This window comes from Pteropus alecto, unplaced genomic scaffold (genome assembly GCF_000325575.1).
Source record: "Pteropus alecto unplaced genomic scaffold, ASM32557v1 scaffold42, whole genome shotgun sequence".
NCBI lineage: Eukaryota > Metazoa > Chordata > Mammalia > Chiroptera > Pteropodidae > Pteropus > Pteropus alecto.
In genome coordinates, this window is record NW_006434825.1 from 1,732,214 (window position 1) to 1,743,165 (window position 10,952).

Genomic DNA, 10,952 nt, shown 5'->3' on the forward strand with positions numbered 1-10,952 from the left:
CCGCTGTGGCACACATTTGTACCGTTGTTCCGCATCTGTATACAACTCGAGATCTCCAAATGTTACCCGAGGAGGTGGATGAATGGCATTTCTCCGATTTTGTAGATGTGGGGCTGAGGCAAGCTAAACGTTGGCCTTAAGTCACACAGCAAGGTGATGGAAACTTCAGAGGCTGTGTCCCATGTCCTTCCATCTAAATATTAAATGATTTGACCTTCAGCTGAGGTCAGTATTTCCAGGAGTGGTTTGCTGGGTCATCATTTACTTCTTCAGTTTATTCAACAAACTTTAAATGCTACTAGTTCTCAGAGATTCTGTTAGGCAAGAGGGGTGCAGAGATGAATAAGAAATGGCCTCTGCCCTCAAAAAGTTGTCAACTTCGACATCTGCGTTCCTCCAACCTCAGTGTGTCCCAATCCAGTGCAATAGCGGTTAAGGATGTGGGCTGTGGTATGAGACTTCCTGGGTTCAAATCCAGGCTCTGTATGACCTCAGGCTAGTGCCTTAACTTTTCTTCAGTATCTTCGCCTAGTCAGCTGTGAGATTAATAGTGTATAAATAGCACATTAAAAAAAAAAAGTTGTGTAATTAAAATGATACAATGCAGCTTTCCCCCCAAATTCCTTAATGATAAGCATCATCTGGAATTTGGTGTGCTTGTTAAAAACACAGCTGCCCAGGACCTCCCTAGGAAATTCTGAGGCAGTGGCTTTGGGCTCAAGGCCTTGTTTTTTTTTTTGGTTTTTTTTTTTTTTTTTGGTTATTGTTGTTTGTTGTTTTCTTTATACAATATTCCAGGTGATGGTTGTCATCAGGATAATCTGGGAAACATTGATATAATGCAAGGAAAGCTTTAGTTCTCAGCCTCGGTTGCATCTTATAGTTACTTGGAGACCTTTAAAAATTCAGATGCCCTGGTCCCACTCAGGGGATTCTGTTTTAATCATTCTGTGCAGGTCAGAATGTTTAAAGGCTCCCCAGCTGTTTCTAATATACAGCCAACGTTGAGGATACCTGCTCTGAAGCATTCAGCACAGTGTCTGGCACAAAATAATGTGCCATAGATGAGCTATCATTATCATCATCCTTTTCATCTTTCCCAAAGGAAACGAGAAGTTAAAAAGAAAATTAAGGATGTCAATTTGGATGTAAGAGGAGTCAAAAGAGACATCTTTAACTAATATCACACTGAATATTTAATTATGGCATTTAGACTCTCTCATGGTCTCCAAACCTTAAACATTTTTGTGTCTTTCCTCTTCTTGACTGTAAACTATCAGGAGAAAGATAATGTTTTTCTTTTCTTTTTTAATATTTTCCCTAAGATTTACCCAATCCTTCGTATATATGGTAGGTGCTAAATAACTATAAAAAAATAAGATAGATGAGTTATTGGAAGAGTGGCAGAGACAAAATTCTACAGGAATGGTGAGGAAGGATAGAATGTCAGCCATGAGTCAACGCATGAATGATCTGATTTTTTTTTTTTTTGAGTAGAGTGGAAGAGGACGTTTCTGGTGGGAGAAACGGCTTAAGCCGATTTGGGGACGAGATGACATTGTAAATGTGTACAAGGGACTGGGAATACTCAGGTTGGGATGGAGGAGATATCACAGGGAAACCTAAGCTGCACAGGCAGGTGGAGAGGATGCCAGAGGCTTAAGAGTGCCAGTCCCTGCTTTTGCTTAATGATGAGGACACTGAGGCACAGAGAGGTCAAGTCGCTTTCCCAAGGCATACGAGGCTAGATCTGGAATTGGAAGCTTGGCTCAGGCAGCTCCCACACTCTAGCCACTCCATCCACCTGTCTCTCGGTGTCTTGAGCAGCAGGGGGATAATGTTGTGCAGAAACATGACAGCCTCAGACAGACTCTGTAGAACAATCATCTTGGCACCTATGAGGCAGGACAATTGCAAAAGGGTGAAACTGGAGATCGGGAGATCAGTTCTTTCCAAAGTCTTTCCTTCTCAAATAGGGTGAGTGACATGCATGCTTATGACAAACAAACAAACAGACAAACCAACCAGCCAGCCAACCAACCAACCAACCCAGCACTGAAGTCAGCACACAAAGTGCATTGCATACACGTCATGCATTCTAGTCTCCTGGAGAGAGGACCACAAATTTGACTCTGAGTGTTCTGGCAGGCAACACAAGAAAGGGCGCGTGAGTCACAGAGGTATGAAAGGAAAATTGAATGGTCCCTCGGGAGTTGTCCAGCCCTTGCTGTTGCTGAAACCAGAGAGCACACCCCTCTGTGGTTCCCAGAGTGAGGGCTCCATGCAAAAGACTGAATGTCGCTGTCAAAGCAGCAGAGAATCCGTAGCGCTGCCTCCTGAATGATCCTTAACTAAGGAGGTCCGGCCAGTGGGTGAACGCTCCATGTTAACCCGGCGGTGTCTACTTTCAGGGCTTGGATGCTCCAACTTAATATTTTCATAACATTTTTATATTATTATATGCCACACCCTGTGCCACATCCCTAAAGTAACGGCTGCCTTTTTTTAAGTCATCTAAATGATTGATCGGTTCCTACTATAGTCCACTTTATTTCCAGTACTGAAAATATAAGGCTGGGCTTTTAAATATGTATATTGTAATTTCTTGCTGTCATATGTTAAACATTTATAATGAAAAGTCAATAGCTGCAGTGGTATATTAATAGGAATCTTTCTAATGATATATTAAACAGAACAGAAGCATCCTAGCCTTGCTCCTTTGATGAGTCGTATGCTGTTTTTAAAACTCTTTGTACCATGTTTGTGTAGAACCATAGGTTATCGTGTTTAAAGTCGCCTAAAGCTTATGCAGCCACTAACCCTTTTCCTTCCCCTTCCCAGTCACAAGATGTTGCAAAATCACATTGAACATGGCTCCTCACCCTCGAAACGTCACCTCCACCATTGCTCCAGGAGAGAGCATCAGGGAGGCCGACTGGGAAGGGGAAATACTAAATGAATATTAAGCGTCTGCTCCGTGTCAGGCATTTTGCATATTATCTGTTTGAAATAGACAGCACACTCAGTGACATGCATTCATCTCCCATTTAACAAGGTGGGGACGTAAGGCTTATAGAAGCCAAACAACATGCCTAGGTTTACACTGCTGGTAAGTGTCAAAGAAAATTCTATCTCAAATCCAACTTCAGTACCCAACTTCTGTCCATGGCAATCTACATCTCCAAGAGTAAACCTGAAAACCTAGGTGCAGCAGGTTTCGATCCCGTGTAAGATGTTGTACACACACTCCATCCTGTCTCTTCCACCGAATGAAGCTATGGAGCTCAGTAGAATGCCTGGAGAAGCTGTGCGAAGACTCTGAAAGAAACAGTAGAAGGCGGATTGGGGCCAAAGAGCAGAATTCAAAGGGCCACTGAAGCCGTGGTGAGTTTACCTCCTTTTACCTTCCTCTGCCCCACAGCCTGGATGCAAGGCAGCTCCCAACACACAGATTGCTCAGAAGCCATGTAGCTGTGGCTTGGGGAGCAAGACAGGGGTGTCCCAGAGCTGAGCGAGTGGGGACATCCTCTATTTTGAAAAGTGCCTGTACTCTTTTGAGCCCCAGCGCCCAGGCAATCATTGCACGGCGGTGACAGCGCAGTATCAGTGATGGAAGCGGAGCTCTTCAAGCTGCTGCAACTCGGAGGGAGATGAAGCTTTCTCTCTACTGGTCCCAGAAGGGTGCGGCGTCCCTTCTGGGACCAGTAGAGAGAAAGCTTCATCTCCAGGTGTGGCGTCCCCATTGTTATTTTCCTCACCTCTCTTCCCACCAGTTGGCTGTGGATGCAGGTGCAGTTGTGGGAAAGCTGCAGCGGAACAGGGTAACAAAAGCCCCAGCTTTCTGGTGGGGGGACCAAAAAGGGAGCCCCAGGAAAATGGGAAGTATCAGGGAGGTTATATCCAGAGGCTTATATCCAGAATATATAAAGAACTCTAACTCAATAGCAAGAAAGCAAATAAACTAAAAAGGGCAAATGACTTGAGTAGATACCTCACCAAGTAGAAGGCAAATTAGCACATGAAAAGATATTCAATCGTTAGCAATTAATTAAACACAAATTCAAACCATAATGAGCTGTCACTATACCTGTATTAGAATGGCAAGAAAAAAATACAATACTAAGTGATGGCTGTTATTGGTCATGGATGCAGAGGTCATCCAGAGAATGTGGTGCCAGTTGACCCGTGAGCTGGACCTGGGCAATCAGACGGTTCTCGCCCCCTTCCCTGTCCTTGGAATGTATGCTCTGCCCAACATTCCCACAGTGGGAGCCATTTTCAAGGGCAAAGCCTTGAGAGGGCAGTGTGTTGTTGAGACCACCCGGGCAGTATACCCGATGGAACCCAGTTAGGCCCCTGTAAACTTGTAAGATTCTGGCAGGTGAGGGTGGAGTTCTAGTCATCTTGTGGCCATTCAAGACAAGCCTCATATGTAAGTTCCCTTGCTAGTTAACCTGCCACCTACCAATCTGGAGTGGCCTGCCTCTTTCTTCGGTCTCTCCTTGCCCTCCGTGAATGGGGGCCAGTTTCAGATTTCACCCTGGGAACGCCTGTGGCTGTGAAGCAGCTGGAACTGTCGTATGTTTGTCGGTGGGAGTATAAAATGGCACAAGCTCTCTGGAAAACAATTTGGTAGCTTCTCATAAAGGTTAACCTGCCACCTACCGATCTGGAGTGGCTTGCCTCTTTCTTCGGTCTCTCCTTGCCCTCCGTGAATGGGGGCCAGTTTCAGATTTCACCCTGGGAACGCCTGTGGCTGTGAAGCAGCTGGAACTGTCGTATGTTTGTCGGTGGGAGTATAAAATGGCACAAGCTCTCTGGAAAACAATTTGGTAGCTTCTCATAAAGTTAAATACACACTTACCAACTGATGCGACAATCCCACTCCTACGCATTTATCCTAGAGAAATGAAGACTTAGTCCGCACGAAAACTGCACGTGAATATTTATTGAAGCTCTACTCATAACTGCTAAAAGTAAGAAATAACCCAAATGTCCTTCGGTCGATGAATGGATAAACCAGATATGGTACCCTCAGCAGATAGAATACTCTCAGAAATGAAAAGGAATGAACTAGTGATACACGTTAACAGTTAGATGAATTTCACAGACATTATACTGAATAAGAGAAGCCAGTCTCAAAAGGTTATATTATATTCCATTCATGTGACAGTCTCAAAAAGATAGAATGATAGTAACAGAGACTAGGTCAGTGGTTGCCAGATGTTAAGGAACGTGGCGGGAAGGGGTGGGCGGGAGCTACAAAAGATAGCAGGAAGAGTTTTTTGGGGGGCAGGGTGATGGACCTGTTCTGTATCTTGAATATGGTAGTATTTACATGAATCTATGCACGTGCTACAATGTATAGAACTACAGGCAAAAAAACCAAAAAAACAAAAAACCAATTTTACTATATGTTAAGCTAAAAAAATAAGTACAGCAATTATTTTTTAAAATATTTATTTTTAATTGCAAATGTGTTGCCGCACAATTCTCATCGCAAAAACAATACTATGCAGATAAAGTTTCGACACCACCTTGTCTAAAATTGCCAATCTCACTTGTGGGTAACCTCTCTTTACTAGTTCCTATATGTTCCTCTAAAGCAGCAGTCATTTGTAAAGTTTTAAATTTTATCTCAAAAGTTCAACTTTTTAACTGTAAAATAAGTGAAATTAAACCAGGAAAGACATCCCAAACGTTTGAATATACGGAAAAAATTGGCACAAAGCAGGTGATAATGCCGCTGTTATGACATCGTATGACACACAAACATGTGTCTGTGTTCATTAAGCTTATTTAAAAAATTATTTTCTATTACTTTCTACCACACTCACATCTCAACTCTGTCAGTGTTATGTTGCACTATTCATTTTACGTGACTTATTTGATTCCTTTTAAACCTTCCCATCTAAAATCTCCCACATCAATCATGGGCTATCACAAAATCAATCTTAAGGCAGATGTTATGAACAGACACTCAACAGATGCAAAATTACAACAGAAACAAATCACTCCTTGTTCTGCTAGTCCCCTCTGCTTTCTCTTGGTCTTTGTATCTTCAATATTCCCTGTGCCATCTTTCACCCGGTGACTCACTAAATGCACTGAGTTCCCATGTTTCTGGTTTTAAATCTGAGCTCCATTTCCCAGGTTCTGATTGTCCCTCTCGTTTGCCTGTGGGGGTCATTCCAGACTGAGCTGGCAATGGCACCCGTTTGGCATACCCTTGGGATACCCGCTATTGTTCAGCAAATTACCTCAATGGACCGATAATCTGCTAATAGAAAGCAAAGCTTGGGCCCAGACTCAAGCCTCAGGCATCGTCCACCCTTTTTCCTGTCTTGCATATCCTCGTGCTGGACTGTTTTTCCATTCTGCTCCATCATAGATGGTATCTCTCTGCTGCCACTAACTCAACCATATTTTAATCACATTAGTTAGTTCAATTGTCAAGTGGCAAAAAATAGATTAGGAGCTTGAATAGTTGAGCTGATATGGTTATTTCATCATCAGTGGTTGTAATGGTTCAGTGACTGTAAAGGAGTCAGATTGAATATTTAGGATCCAGTCCATTGAATAGAAATTGACCTAAAACCGTCAGTTTGGTCTTTTGGTTAGAGCTAGGCTCAGTCCTTATTTTTAAGCATTATCTTTCTCAGTAGGAGCCCAGGGCCACTTCCTACGATCATATGTTACAATTTGTGTCCTAATTGACACCAGTTCTCCTAGATAAACACTGTCAGATAACAGCCATCATCACATCCACAGACATAATGATAATAAGTTGTACGGTTATCAGTGATATTTTCCTACTTCCTTCAAATTCCCGTGCTATTCACTGTATTGATTTTATAACAACAACCCAAAGAGAGGCGGCCTTTATAAATGAATCTGTAAAGAGAGATGCTTCCTACATACATATTTAACCTCCGCGAAAGGAGACACATTCCTTCTCTTGTCTCCTACTGTTTCTCAGCACCCAGAACAAGAGCCATGTAGAGCAGGCGCTCTCATTGGGAAAGGCAAAAAGTGTGGCAAACATATATAGGTAGGATGCCAGGCAGTGTGATCTTTTAAAAATTCCCACAGCAATTCTGCGAAGTTCATGATTCTATCTCTATCATAGAGGTGGGAAAACAGAGGCTCAGAGTCAGGGCCACCACAAGCTCATATAGCGACTTCGTGCAAATAATACCCCTGGAAGATGCAGCTTCATGACGTGGATGGCAGGGTGTAGGTAGGGTTTCAGTCTTGCCCCTTCAGGTGAGAACTTTTTGCAGTTAGCAGCCTGTACAGCTGTACATGGTGACCCAGCTCAGGAAAAGTCAGGAATCTCACCCAAGGGCACAAATTAGAAATTAAGGTTTAACTGACTCTGAGGTTAATGTTCTTGCAATTTAAACAAACTACTTACTGGTAAATGAATAAAAATCATGTTTCTGTACACTGAGACTATTCAGCGACCCAGTGTCTAAGACTTTCGATGATTGGATGTAACAAAATACACATAGCTGGTTTCTCCAAATTCAGCTCAGATTGCCTCTGATTGAGAACTTCTATATTTTTGCATGTTGCGGTCCACTTTAAATTCAACTTAATCAAGTTCCAAAAACATCCCCTCCCCCCTGCCTCCCCTCCCCACACCAACACCACCTCTCCACCTCCTGGCTTCAAGAGACTTATTTGACAATACCCTTGCTTTACGCCACGGACAAGGCCCTGAAATATTGCCAGTGGCATTAGTGAAAGCCACAACAGCATTAGGAGAACTCAAACAGATTTTCTTTTAGTAGCGCAAATAGTCAACACTTTCCAAAAATATCTGCAGCTTTGGCTAATGCAGATTTATAACTAGTCTCCTAATAAAGCTTTATTTCCCCCAAGTTGTGGTGTTTAAAATTCACGTGATGCAATACTGTTAACTAATGTCGTAGTTTATTTCTATTTAAGGCATTATGCAGGGGAAACAGAAGAATAGCTTAACGGGAGTGATTCAGGATGATATTAAGTGTTAATCAAAGCACGATAAAGTAATAATGAGCTGAGTTTTCTGACCCAGGTTGCAGGTAAATTTTCCCTGAGTCTCGCTCACTTCCTTGTTAATTTGTAAGCAGTGCCCCTCTGAAAAGCTCCTTCTGCCTCATTGAGATTTGGGTCCATGATTCACAATCTGTGCCTTCTGAGTTCTGTTTAGGGGATTGTATAGCCAAATGAGACACAATACCTCTATTTTATCAATAAATGTGCAAATGTCTGGCATAGACAGGCAAACTGTCTGACAGAAAACAAATCTAAAGAAATGCGCACATATGTTCACCGAAAGGCATACAGTGTAGTGTTCGTAGGGGCATTTTTTGTAATAGCCCAAATCTGAAAATTGCACAAGAGCTATCAACAGTAGAAATTGCTACTGAGTGCTCAGGCAAGGTTGGGGTTCAATATATCTTGTGTTCCTTGCCTCTCCTCAATATTTGCTAATTTTAGCTGATTACAAACGGACGGCCAAGCTGTCTCCTAGTTGTTGTATTCCTGGAGTGCTCATGGGTGCTCCTTGCATCTATCCAAATGGCTTATGAATATTAAGAAGCACACTGCCTTCTGAGCTGTTGGTCAACTGGCAGAGTTGCAGAAGCCAACTCTGGTTGTAGATGAAGAAGCCGAGGCTTGGTTTTTCTGCTCCAAGACCTTGGGGAACTCCAAGAAGGGGAAACAATTATTATATCTTGCTCTGGGGCTGCTTTACTAAATGAAACGATGCAAAGGAAGCCTGGGAACAAAATAACTACTAGATAAATATTGGTAATTGCTTTTACTAGCTCTTAAAAGAGAAGAACAGCACATAATGAAAACATTCCACTTCTCGATATTTCCTCAAAAATTCAAATGGAAATCCATTTCTTTCATATCTTCGCTGGCTCCCTAATGCTTATAGAATGCATTCCTTAGTAAACCATTTCAAACCTAACATGATTTGTTGTTGTTTTTTCCTTTCCTAGATCAGATATTGGCAAACGATGCCCCACCCCACCTGTTTTGGTAAATAAAGTTTTGTTGTAACCCAGTAGTTTCTATTTGTTTACATATCGATAACCTGTGGCTGCTTTTGCACTTCTGGTAGCAAGGGAGAGAGTAGTTGTGACAGGCAGCATGGTTCACAAACCCTAAAGTATTTACCTCTAGTCCTTTACAGCAAATATTTGCTGATCCCTTTTGAACCTCATCTTCCCTCCAGGTCTCATCCCAAGGAGGCTTTGCTGCAGCCCTCCCGGATGAGTATTTCTTTCCTGCCTCCAGCTTTCCCCTCACATGGTTCCTTCCACTTATAGTTCCCTTTTCTACTGTGTCTTTTTTTCAAAAATTATTTTTCCAGCTCTATTGAGATATAATGACATATAACATTGTGTAAATTTAAGGTGTACTACGTGATGATTTGATACCCATATGTATTTTTAAATGATGACCACTATAAGGTTAGTTACACATCCATCACCTCACATAGCTACATTTTGTATGTGTGTGTGGTGACAACATTTATGATTGACTGTTTTAGCGACTTTCAAATATATATGCAGTGTTGTTAATTGCAGTCACTATGCTGTACATTAGATCCCTAGAAGTTATTCATCTTATCACTGGAAATTTGTACCCTTTTACTTCTCTCCACCAACCTCTGGCAAACACCATTCTTTCTGTTTTTATGAGTGTGACTCTTTATAGATTCCACATGTAAGTGATATCATACAGTATTTGTCTTTTTCTGTATGACTTATTTCACTTAGCATAATGCCCTCAAGGTCCATTCATGTTGTCACAAATGGCAGAATTACTTCTTTTTTATGTCCGAATAATAATATTTCATGGTATATATGTATATCACATTCTCTTTATCCATTTATTCATCGATGGACACTTAGATTGTTTCTATATAGCTATTCTTAGCTATTACGAGTAATGCCGCAACAAATGGGTACAGATATTGAGATACTGATTTCATTTCCTTTGAATATGTACTCGGAACTGGGATTGCGAGATCATATGCTAGTTCTATTTAAAGTATTTTGAGAAATATACATACTCTTTTTCCTTGTGGCTGTACCAAATTGCATTTCCACGAACAGTGCACAGGAGTTCATTTCTCCACGTCCTCACCAAAACTTATTGCTTGTCTTTTTGATGACAGCCATTCCAACAGGTGTGAGGTGACATCTCACTGTGTTTTTGATTTGAATTTCTATGATAATTAGTGATGTTAAGCATCTTTTCATGTACCTGTTGGCCATTTGTATGTCTTTTTTGGGGGAAAAAAATGTCTATTAGTGTCTTCTGCCCACTTTTTAATCAGATTATTTGTTTTATTGCATTTGAGTTATATGAGTTTCTTATATATTTTGGATATTAACTTCTTGTTTGATAAATGGCTCACAAATATTTTCTTCCATTCTGTAGGTTGCCTCTTCATTTTGTTGATTGTTTCTTTTGCTATACAGAAGCTTTTGAGTTTGTTTGAGTCTCACTTGTTTATTTTTGCTTTTATTGCTATACTTTTAGAGTCATAACCCCAAAATTGTTGCCAAGACCAATGTCAAGGAGCTTTTCTCCTATGTGTTCTAGGAGTTTTACAGTTTCAGGTCTTATTGGGAAGTCCTTAATTCAGCTGAAGTCAATTTTTGTGAGTGGTGTAAGATAGAGGTCCAATTTCCTTTCGCATGTGAATTCCCAGTTCTCCCAATACCATTTATTGAAAAGACTATCCTTTCCCCACTGTATATTCTTGGCTTCCATGTTAAATATTAGTTGACTGTATATTCATGGGTTTATTTTTAGGCTCTTGATTCTGTTCCATTAATCTATGTGTCTGTTTTTATGCCAGTACTATACTGTTTTAGTTACTATAGCTGGATAATGCAGTTTGAAATCCTGAAGTGTGATGCCTCCAGTTTTGTTCTTGC